The sequence below is a fragment of the Dysidea avara genome, chromosome 4 (assembly GCF_963678975.1).
Source record: "Dysidea avara chromosome 4, odDysAvar1.4, whole genome shotgun sequence".
Classification (NCBI taxonomy): domain Eukaryota; kingdom Metazoa; phylum Porifera; class Demospongiae; order Dictyoceratida; family Dysideidae; genus Dysidea; species Dysidea avara.
This window is the reverse complement of record NC_089275.1, coordinates 17,323,329-17,335,684: the sequence shown is the minus strand read 5'-3', so window position 1 is coordinate 17,335,684 and position 12,356 is coordinate 17,323,329. Positions and strand designations below refer to the sequence as shown.

Below are 12,356 nucleotides of genomic sequence, written 5' to 3'. Positions count from 1 at the left end.
AAGTTGAGACCATGCAAGAACAAAGATACATGCAGGTGTCATGAATTTCAGGTCAGTTAACGTTCAGAGGAATTGTATTATTGCAATTGTTCTTTTTGTAGTTATCAATTATCAGTGACCAGTTTGTGATAGCGTACTTTTGTTTGACTAATGACCTAATGTTCTGGTTTACATGCTTACCCAACAGTTATGTTACTCACTTAACCTGCATATGGGATATATATTTTTTAGTTCATTTTGATTATCCATCCTTTATTGGTACAGCCTGGCATATTGATTTTTTGCACATTCTCTTTTTATTCAGTGCCTGCTGGATTGTTTCGTTAGATATCGAAACAGGTGTCTTTGGTGTTGTGACCGATATGTTCCAGGTCAGTTTGCATGTGTGTTTAACTTAAGGTTGACTTCAGTGCCTGCTTATTCTTTTACAGGTCTTGGTATCAAGTGTCATGAATTTCAGGTCAGTTGACGTACTGAAGAATTGTATTATTGCAATTGTTGTTTTTGTAGTTATCAATTATCACTGTATACTAGTGATGTGAATTGCAGGTCAGTCTACTTAGATGTATCGGGCATAGTGTTAATGGATTCAAACAAATATGCAGTGTAGACTGTAGTGGCATCAAGGGTGTTAATTTCCAGGTCAGTTTACATGTTGTGATGTTAGTGATTTTTTCCTTGTACCCAGATGTTAAGTGTGTTGTATTTAATGCCCACCTGTTATGTTTTTAAATTATGGTATATCAGTTTAGACAGTGCAACAGTAAGCCTTCTGTGTTGCAGTAACTATTTGTTTGATAATTATACTATTGTCCTGGAATGGCACAATTTTTGGGCAACCAGTGTGAAGTCCAGTGGTACAAACATTGTATTATGACCAAGTTGTGATAGCGTACTTTTGTTTGACTAATGTCCTAATGTTCAGGTTTGACATGCTTACCCAACAGTTATGTTATTCATTCACTTAGCTTGGGATATAATTTTTGTTCATTTTGATTATCCATGCTATTATTGATACAGCCCGGCATATTGATTTTTTGTACATTCTCTTTTAATTCAGTGCCTGCTGGATTGTGTCATCAGATATCGAAACAAGTGTTGTTGGTGCTGCGACCGATGTTCCAGGTCAGTTGCATGAGTGTTTAATTTAAGGTTAACTTCAGTGCCTGCTTATTCTTTTACAGGTCTCAGTATCGTCATGCTGACATACAAGAAATCATCACTATTGTTGGAACTATTTTTAGTCAAGTCTTGATGTGATTTTGATTAACGTTGTTACACATTGTTGTATGTTTACCATATGGCAAGAAATTTTCATGGCCATCATGAAATTTGAATATTGTGCAAGTTGTGTGGAACAACCCCAACTCATACATGGTCACTGGCAAACCACGAACCACATTCGAGCCACAACACCACCAACCACATTCGAGCAATCCATTACAAAATTTTGTTCACCATTTGTGTGTGCATAACACTTAATGAAAGCCACAACACAAGCTACATGGTACACACACTACATAGAGGTGGTAACCCCTAAAGGCTTGTTACCTTTTGTATTCACCTTACCGGCCTTTGTGGTTAATCTATTAAAAATTACATGTAAATAGAGAATTGAAGAGTATGCTTAAAGCACCTTTGCTAGTGATTTTGTTCTTCACACCATAAGACAACTGGCGATTTATAAACGCTTGCATGGGGTGTGGCACTAAATGGAATTTAAAAGATTTCTGCTTAAAACGCCATCCCTAGGGAACTTACGGTTCAGCACTCTGTCACAACTTGTTTATCAGGCATTAGAGTTTGTGTCCACGTCGTGTCTTTAAAAGTTATTGTAGGGATTAGAGGTTTGATTGAAGAAAATACGCGTATAGGCAAACCAGGATTGGATAATGTCAGTGCTAGATGGACTATACAAACACGGCTATGTTGACTGGTATAACATGACAGTAGTTGTAACATAAGGTAGAGAAATAAAGTGAAATACGGCTATTTTTTATTTTGCGATGGTTACTTTTTTATTTTAGCGAAGTCGCAAGAAAACTATGATGATGACAGCTCCTAAAGATTTTTTAATCACGTAATGCAATACAAATCTATTGAGAGATGTTGCATAATCTAGGACTAATATTGTGAAACCGGCCCTACACGTAAATAACTCACAGTAGTGGCCGCGCGTCTTTTAATTGGGCGTGCGCTTTGTAGTTTCTTGGCTGCGTGACTCACTACCATGAGTCTTGATTATGTGATGTGCCATAGTGTACAGTTGCTAGGTCTTTGTTGCTCAACAGTAAACATTGCTTTGAAATGTCTTTCTTTGCAGTACTATGAATGAAACATTTGTGTAATATATTTTATTATAGAACTTTGCATGGGCGAGACCAAAAGAAAGTGTGCTTTAAATTTCATAAAGTACACTTTAGGGCAAACAGTGCTTTATTGCCCACAAAGAGTGCTTTATTGAAATAAAGCACTCTTTGTGGTGTAATAAAGCACTCTTTGTGGGAAATAGAGCACAGTTTTCCATTTGCCTTAGTGCAGGCTAACAGCCTACAGGGCTCACGCCATTACGATTAATCACCCAAGCTTGTGAAGGCTGATAGCCTCACCGTTCTGAGTGATCAATCTCCCCAGCCTATTGACTGGATTGCTTTTATAGACATAAATAAATGGTTTGATAATGGGTGGGAGAAGGTAACATTACAGTTGTGTTTGTTAATGTAAACGGACAAGTCCTGGAGATATCATGGAAATACTTCACCATGTGTCACAATAGAATCGATTGTGGGTTACGACCCAAACCTGCCAAATTACACGATGAACGTCTACGATGCCAAACTATGGTGAAATACGCGTGAGTTGCTTTTTAAAACTAGTTTGTGTGCATTCAGGCTGCTAATAGTTCGTGCAATGCGTGTTAGCTAATTACAAGTCCTAGTTCCCGGTATGGTGAAGCTACATGACTAGAAAGTTCCATAAATCATTTAAAGCATAGCCTTGCTCATGCTATATGAAAAATAAACCACTTGGCGCTTGGCCTCAATGCTAATAAAGCACTCGGCTTCGCTTCTTGCTTTATTAGCATCTTGGCCGGGCACCTCGTGCTTTTTTTTTCCATATAGCACTCGCAGCTATGCTTTAACATATACGTAGCACTTGATTATCGTATTGAACTATCTCTAAAGAGATATTACACAAGCAGAAATGTTTAGTTAAAATTGAGTGGATTAGCATAATCATTTTGTGAACAGGTTTGTTAAACCACTATTTTGAAAAGGCAGTGTTGTACCCAACAGTATCATCAAATAGTTGTTGTTTACTGATTACCTTGTCACTGTAGAATTGACGCACTCCTTTACATGACTAATACATATATCCAAAGATCAAAACACTTGGTCTGGTTATATAATCAAGACTCACGGTAGTGAGTCGCGCGGCCAGTAAAGCAGAAACGTGCGCCGCAGACAATAAATGACGCGACCACTATGTGAGGATTTTACAAGAACGAACGTTGTCAAATTCGGCCTTCCTGTAATCCACCCGTCACTTACGCTATCCCTCTGAAACTCTGGAGTTGAACTCATCGTGTCACTAGTAACTACCACACAAGCAGTGAAGCAAATCCTTGCCGATTGTTTCGTGATCGAGGTTGCCGACATCAAAGGGGAAGTTTCATTTTTTATTTATTTTTATCGCATGCGGTTAGACGCAACCGCAGATGTATGCCTTGTGTTCCTTTGTGCATTCCGAACATTGATCGCCCTGTTATCGCTCAGTATTCACTCAATCACCTCAAGATTCACATCATCGATTTCACCATACATGATTACCCTACAGTCGTGATTTCAGCACCAAACAAAGTTTCAGTTGTCCTCAGTCGACCTAGAGGCCAAATACAAATCCCAGATTGTTGTTTTCCGCAATACTTGCTTGGCATGTAGGGCAATGTGTCTTTAAACTGTTCTGAAAGTTTCGTTCAGATTGAAACATTTGTTTTCGAGAATGGCTAGTTTGAAATTTGAATTTAGTCGCCCCCACGTCATTTGCTGTCTAAGAATTTTACTCGGAATTTAAAGAATGACGCAGAGCACAACTGCGGTCACTGGGTATTGATGAACTGGCGCTCTATGTAGTTAATCAGTACATATAGCCACCAAGAAGTGTGCTGCCATAGATTATAATCCATAGATATAATCTATGGTGCTGCATACCATCCTTGGTTTTGAAATTAGTCGCCCCCACATAATTTGTCCTCTAAGGGCGCGGCTTAAAGAATAACACAAGAGTACAACTGCGGTTACCAGTTGTTGACACAAGCTGTGAGTAATTAGCACATGTAGCTAGCTTAAAAGGAAGTGTGCAAAATCGCCTAATACAATTGTCACCATGCATTATTGCATTTTATAGCACCCCCACACAAAATTACACATGTAATTACAACATACAGAGGAGACACATGAATACCAAACACTTTTCACAACAATAATGTAAGAATTGTACAATAATGACTGTAATATAACTGCTATGCAAATGTTTTCCAGTGGCCCGCCATGGTAGCAAGTCTCACATGACAGCATGTATATTCATCCAAACACAATGGGAGTAACGAGTAAGTATGATGACAACAAGTTGGTACGACTCCATTTGTAGAATCCAGATGAGTGGGTGTGGCTCCAGTATGTCTAAACAGTTAACAAACATTCCTGTTATAAATACGTCCTAGAGTTGCAATATAATAGTATAGTATTTAAATGCAATAATACATAGTCTCCATTGCATCACTATCAAACGACACTAAGTGGAGGATATTGTTGCATCTCTAGTATGTACACTCTATCAGTACAACCTATCTTAATGGCCACTAGTATAGAAAGACAACCACTCTTGAAAAGCCAATTCCAATTGAGAATTTATACACTGTTACCTGCTGAGTGAGTGAAGGTGGCAATAAACAAGTTCCACCGTAATTTATACACGTGGTCTGATCCTGTATATTCTGTCAGTGGATGAGATCCACTTGGCCAGGACAAAATGTGACTCATGTGCCCTGGATGATCCATACTCAACCAACTTATGACCCAGTGGCACAATGGAACTGACTATTTATAGAGAATACAATTATATTTATTTCTAAGATGTGTGGATGTGTGGACACATTACAACATATTACATGTACATACAAGACATGCTACGTACTGTTTTAGCATTTCAAGTCACCACATTATACACATACCAGTCAACAATGCTTCATAGTGCCCATCAGTAAACCTGAAGAAAAGTTACGAAAAATAAAAATTCACATAAGTACAATGAAACCTCATTAATATGGCAGGCTGTGGGACCAAAAAATTTGGCCTGAATAACAAGGTGGCCTTATTAATGAGGTCATAAGTAATGCTTAGCTATATTTGGGACCTACTAGAGGTGGCCAATATAATGAGGTGGTCTTATTAAAGAGGTGGCCACTAAGTGAGGTTTCACTGTACATATAGTTCACAATATTGTGAACAATATTAATGGTTAACAACATACACTGAAACCTGCAGGTCACTTCTTGTGGAAGATTGCTCTCTACACAAAATGACACATTCAGAGATTGTATTTAGATGGATGATACAGTAACGCATTGTGACTTCAATACTCGTGATGTGTCACTGCTAGGCAGCAACCATATACATGGTACTGCCACATCGCACTTGCTCGCACACACAATTTTGCTAAAGATTTTACAAATTGATAATTAAGGGGTGTGGCAACTAGCTGTTTCGCTCGCAAGACTGTGTGGCAGCTGTTTCCCTTCTGTACAAGTGGCCACCAAGACAGGTCCACTGTGGATGAAAGCCAGGCATTAGATATTTGGTATTTCATGTGTTGAAGACATTCCAGGGCTTCTGGTAGTCTCAAATCTCACCACAGTTTAACTCAGGCAGTGTTGTGGTCACCACTAAACTACTGGAATGCTGTGTTATGTTCATCTTATGCTTGGCTACTATATTGTAGAACTGAAATGGATACTCTGAAAAATATATCCTATGGATAATGACTTCATCACTTTCTTCATCAGGAGCTTATAAGGACCAATAGTGAAACTTTTTACACTTGGGGCTGACAGTCAACTGCCTATGTCTGAAGCAGTGCTTTTGGTGCTCTAACAGATTGGCTGCCCCCTTGCTGCCAGCACTCACTGTTTCATACGCTGTCATACACTAAATCCATCTCTATAGCCAGTTAGAACAGCATGCTTCTTACCTTTTTTAAGGCCGCATAATGCAGCCACCTCTTTAAAAGGCAAGGTTAGAAAATTTTGTCCCTACGGCCTGAATAATGACCAGTTTTCACTGTACTATTAGTGATTAGTGATCATGGGGGATTATTTATTAAGATACTAAGATATACAAATGCTACAACCTCTAAATATAGCAGTAAATTTTTTACCCTAGTCCAATGTCTCGTAATAATCGTGACTTCGTGAGAGACTCTACTGTGACAAATACATGTTTATCATGATATGTGCTAATTGCCTTTTTACAATTAAGTTTTACAACACAAATACATGTATAGTTAAACTCACCAATTGCGACTAAATCCCTTCAACACGAAAAGACAAGTAATCAGACAACTATGGAGACAACAGCCACACAAGCCTATTCTGGTGCGTTTATTTAGTAGTAATATAAATTTTAAAGGCGTTTATTTACAACAGGACATAATTACGCGCCCCTCTATTGTCTCTGTACATACTTGCCTTTTCTTTACTATTCTCATTTCATTTCACAAGATCTCTTGGCAGGGGCATAGCTTCTTCACTTGAATTAGTCAATGCTTGAAGTAGATCGAGATACTCTAATAGAACAGTCACATTTCTACAAGTGCCATAGTTTTATATTGTAAAATCTGTAAGTAGCTAGTAATTTAAACTATACAATCCGATGCTAAGCAGAAGTTGTAACTATTGATTGCTGTGTTACAGCTGTTTTGTGACTGCTCTAATAGAGTATCTTGATCGTTTCAATGCAGTACAAGATGAAAGGCAAAGTGTTGTTAAGGGTTTACTAGTTAAAATGGGTGTTAGTTGACTGCAGTTGCATGCCACTAACAGGGCCGTCCAGAGAAATTAGAGGGTCCAGGGAAAAGAGTTAAAGAGGGGCCCAAGGGCAAGGAAGGGTCTAGATCCTGACTTCTCTATTAGAGTATATCGATCTTTCTTTAAACAGGTATTCAAGTGGCCCCTTTCGGGCTGTGGTAGGGGGCAAAATACCCCAGTTACCCCCAATGTGGGCGGCCCTGGCCACTAAAATTACAGTTATATTTTAATATTCTGTCACTGTAATCTGGGGTTTCTGTCAAAACCATGGAAACTCACCTACTGTTATCAACAGTGCATTGCTTATTCTAACAAAAAGTATTGAAATCCCATCCAAAAACAGCTTATAGCTGTAAAAAAAGTGCGCGTCCAAGTAAAGCAGAGTTAACTGCGACAAAAAGTAATGATATCATAATGCGGCCATGTGCGAGGTGTGCAAGTTGTAAAATTAATATTAGCTAATCAGATAATACAATGTTATTGTTAAAGTGTTAATGAGAACTATGTGATGCTGCTAGTTTTTAAGTGTGTGAGCATCTTCATAAATGCCACATAAATTTAATTCTCAATAAAGCAATGTGTATAGATTCTCTGATAGCAATAAATAGTTTGAGTTTGGCCGCCTTTCCTTTGTTCGTAGCATTGCCGCATACAGGAAAGACGGCCAAACTCAAACTATTTATTGCTATCAGAAAATCTATACACATTGCTTTATTGAGAATTAAATTTATGTGGCATTTATGAAGATGCTCACACACTTAAAAACTAGCAGCATCACATAGTTCTCATTAACACTTTAACAATAACATTGTATTATCTGATTAGCTAATATTAATTTTACAACTTGCACCCCTCGCACATGGCCGCATTATGATATCATTACTTTTTGTCGCAGTTAACTCTGCTTTACTTGGACGCGCACTTTTTTTACAGCTATAAGCTGTTTTTGGATGGGTATATCTATACCAAAACAGCCAAGGTGGGAAGAAAGGTATGGCCCCCAAAAAGCCATGATGAAAAAAAAGTGAAATCAAAGATGGTGGCCAAGAAATGACTGTGATGGTCAAATATTTTAATAATGACAATTGAGGTGAATTTGTGTTGCTTTCTAGGATTTGGCACCAAATTCATTTGAATTGTCATCATTAAAATTTTTGCCATTAACCTACCATCACAGTCATTACTTGGCTGCCACCTTTGATTTCAAATTTTTTCATCCTGGATTTTTGAGGGCTGTATCCTTTTTTTACAGCTTGCCTGTTTTGGTGTAGATATCACTTCCTTTTGTATTGTATACTTCAAAGCCATGTGGCCAACCTTACAGTTTCTTTTACTTGTCTTTGCTTTACTGCAGAAAGGGAGAAGATATCAAGAGCTGAGTTCTGTGGATATTTTTTAGTTATTTACAAAAACTAATATTTTATGAAAATTATCACATGTCCTCTTTCCCTACAGGTATGCTAGTTTGTAGCATATAAAAATTTCTACAAGCAACTTGTTTGTATACACAGTGACTTCCAATGTAGCTGGACTCTCTTCAGAGTGACTTGTTGTAGCCGCACTATTTGCAAGGTGACTTGTTTGTAGATGAGCTGATTTGTTTGAGCTGAACTCTCTACAGGGTGACTTGTTTGTAACTGAACTCTCCACAGGGTGATTTGTTTGCAGCTAAACTCTCTACCGGGCAACTTGTTTATAGCTGAATTCTTCATAGAGTGACTTGTTTGCAACTGAATCCTTTGTAATTTATTATAACTGAACTCTCTATAGAGTGACATATTTGTAGCTGAACTCTCTACAGAGTTATTTTATTATAGATGAAATGCCTTCAGGATGACTTGTTTAACACTGAATTCTCCACAGGTTGTGCTTTCTACAGGGTGACTTGTTGGTACAGTAGCTGAATACTGTAGCAGGTGACTTGTGTATTAAACTCTCTACAGGGTAACTTGTTTGTGGCTGAATATAATTAATTCTCCACAGGGTGATTTCTTTGTAGCTGAACCCTACGCAGGGTTACTTTTTTTTATATATGATCTCTCCACAGTGTGATTTGTTTGTAGTTGAACTCTCCACAGGTTACTTGTTTGTATCTGATCTCTCCACAGGGTGATTTGTCTGTAGCTAAACTCTCTTCAGGGTGACCTGTTTGTGTGAATTGTTTGTAGGTGAATTCTCTACAGGGTAACTTGTTTGTGGCTGAGCCTTCCACACAACTCTTTACAGGGTGATTTGCTTGTAGCGGAACTCTACTGGGTGACTTTTTAAGTTCACCTTGACAAGTGACTTGTTTGTGGCTGACCTTTCAACAGCATGACTTAATTATTGATGGCTGAACTCTCTACAGCAATGGCAGATCTAGATGGGTTTCTGTGGTTTCGACAGAAGCCCCTTTGAATATTAATTTGCTCTGTGACAGTCTAACTAGCTTCATTATTGTTGTATTTACAATTATTCATAGCAAACCACTGCATTCGGTAGCATGCATGCAATTACACTTAAGTAACTCCATTTATAGCTATTAAATCCTCCACGTTTCACCTCCCAATACAGTGCAAAAGATCAAGATACTCTAATAGAGCAGTCACGTAACTACTCTAATAGAGCAGTCAAACTACAGCTTATAATGTAGTCACAATTTTTGCCCTATAGTTAGCTATATGTATTTAGCTACAGTTTAAAACATTGGGTTTATTGTAATTGCTAACTAAAACTAGTATAAAATGCAATCTCACAGCTTCTAAAATCTCAAAAATTTCTGGGTAAATGTCTAGAGATGCATACCTTATTTTCCAGCTGTATCAATTTTCAGAAACCCCCTTTAAAAATTCTAGATCTGCCACTGTACAGGGTGATTTGTTTGTGGCTGTACTCTCCACAGGGTGACTTGTTTGCAGCTGAACTCTCTATAGGGTGACTTTTTTTGCAACTGAACTCTCTTTAGGATGACTTGTGTGTAGTTGAACTCTCTACAGGGTGACATATTTGTAGCTGAACTCTCTAGAGGGCGATTAGTTTGTTGTTGAACTATCTACAGAGTGACCTGATTGTAGTTGAACTCTGTTTTGGGTAACTTGCTGTTAGCTGAACTCTTTACATGGTGACCTGAACAGTCTAATAGAGAGACTTATTACACCGCTGAATGTTCTATTAGGGTGACTGCACTATCAAGACACACTATCATGTGTCATATGGCAAAGTATGGGCACGCAACAGACAAGTGTGTATTTTACAGGAACCAAGAAAATGCTGTTTTCGGGCATGTGTAGTTCGATAGTTCCTGACCAGAAATTAACCATTTTTACGTTGATAATGCCCTCATGGTGGGACACCTCCTGTTTCAAATTTGAGCTGAATCTGCCTAGCCATCACTGAGATATATGTCTTCAAAGTGTGTCTTAGTTTCTCCACATTATCTTTAGGCTTAAGTCTATTATGCTTCAAAATCTTCCTATTATTCTTTCTGGCACTTCTTTTTTTATTCACCTATTATGCTCATATTTATTCCTGAGTCTGCCTATTATATTATCCCCAAATATGTGTGCCAAATTAGTATTTTTGTTAGGGTTTTTAAACAAGTGACTGCTCTATTAGAATTATGGACTCGAAGTTTACTGCTCTATTAGAGTAAGTGACTGCTCTATTAGAGTATCTTGATTGTTTTCACCGTTTTTATGCTTGCACTGTTTTGGTAGTAAATCTAAAAAGATTTTTACACCACATCACAACAAAAACTTATAATTTTGTACCAATTATTCTTAGAATTCATTCGATTATTCCGGAATATTCCCCAATGCTTTTCAGTACCTATTATTCCTGAAATTATGCCGGCATAATAGACTCATGCCTAATTATCTTCTTCTTTTTGCAACACTTAGAAAAATCGCTATAACTTGCACATGTTATAGTTGATTTTCTTCAAATTTGGAGGGCAGTAGGAACATGATACAGCACAGTTACAGTCCAACTTTCAATCACATCAGGTAAAGAACAAGTGAGATATGTGTAATGCTCAAACGAACAGTGGTTTACTGTATTCAAATATTCGCTCATCTCTAATGAAATTAGTCGAATAATCGGGGTAAGGTTTCAGTAATTAAGATGGCCACTACCAAGAAGCCTACAAATAACCACAAACAACTTTGTGGCTTTGTATGAATAACTTTACTAATAAAGAGATGCCATAATGCCCTTTCTGAAAGGATTATCACAGCGATACTGTGATAGAAAGTGATTGTAACAAAGTAGAAGTACCTGGAGTAAGCCACAAATCCGTATGAAGTCTTGCATTTATGGTGATTTACAGTGGAATTAGTACATCTTCACCAATTAGTGGTTGCCTAATTCTATTACTACTCTTTGCTTTATCACCATAGTCCTTTCTTTTTGTTACTTTCGTTAGCATCCCATTCCGCTTCGTTAATTACTGACAGCTAATCACGTGTCACCACATAAATGATCACGTGTGAATAATCGTTTGTTAATTTTATTATTCGGCTACAAAGCAAACGAATATTAATCCGAATATTCGGCTAATCATTTGAGCCTTAGTTATGTGTGATTTTCCAAAATTGCAATAGCAATTTATTGTCAAGGGAACAGGGTAAATGCTTAAAGGAATGATTTAAAAATCGATTTGTATGTGGAGTGACTATTGTAGCGCAAACCTTTTGTGGTTAGATAGAAATCGCATTAACAGTCATGGAGTTATAACAAAAATGCCAACTATGTGTAAAAAGTGCATGGTCGAGTTAATAAAAAGTATTACTTTTCACACCTACCAGGCAAACTAGTTTACGTAATCAACTGAAGTAGATAGAGAAGTAGATTAATTGTTTTAGAACTAGCTTTCAGTAGTTTATAAGGAATCAGATAAAAAACCACTGAATTGCACTACAAAAGTCAACTAGGTGTAACAAGTGCACGATTGAGATACTCTAATAGTGCAGTCTCGTAATAGAACATTCAGCTCACTCTATTAGAACATTCAGCTACAATCAAGTCACTGCATAGAGAGTTCAGTTAACAACAAATCACCCAAAAGAAAGTCCAACTATAACCATTCAAGTCATTAGTTCAACAACAAACAAATCACCCTGTAGAGTATTCAGTTACAAACAAATCACCCTGTAAAGAGTCAGTAAGTCACAATGTAGAAATTTCAGCTTCACCCTGTGGAGAGTTGAGCCACAAACAAGTCATCCTGTAGAGAGTTCAGCCACAGTCATGGATTTTTTCTCCTTTTTCCACCTTTTCAAACACAATTTCTGTA

The 12,356-nt window shown here is 37.6% G+C and overlaps 1 long non-coding RNA gene across 1 annotated transcript; it reads left to right on the top strand.

The window, feature by feature from the left end:
* The first annotated feature begins 558 nt into the window (after positions 1–558).
* LOC136254603 (uncharacterized) lies at positions 559–1,401 on the top strand. Its single transcript, XR_010700569.1, has 3 exons — positions 559–642; positions 1,061–1,125; positions 1,185–1,401. It is a non-coding gene; the product is annotated as an uncharacterized lncRNA (long non-coding RNA).
* The last annotated feature ends 10,955 nt before the right edge of the window (positions 1,402–12,356 follow it).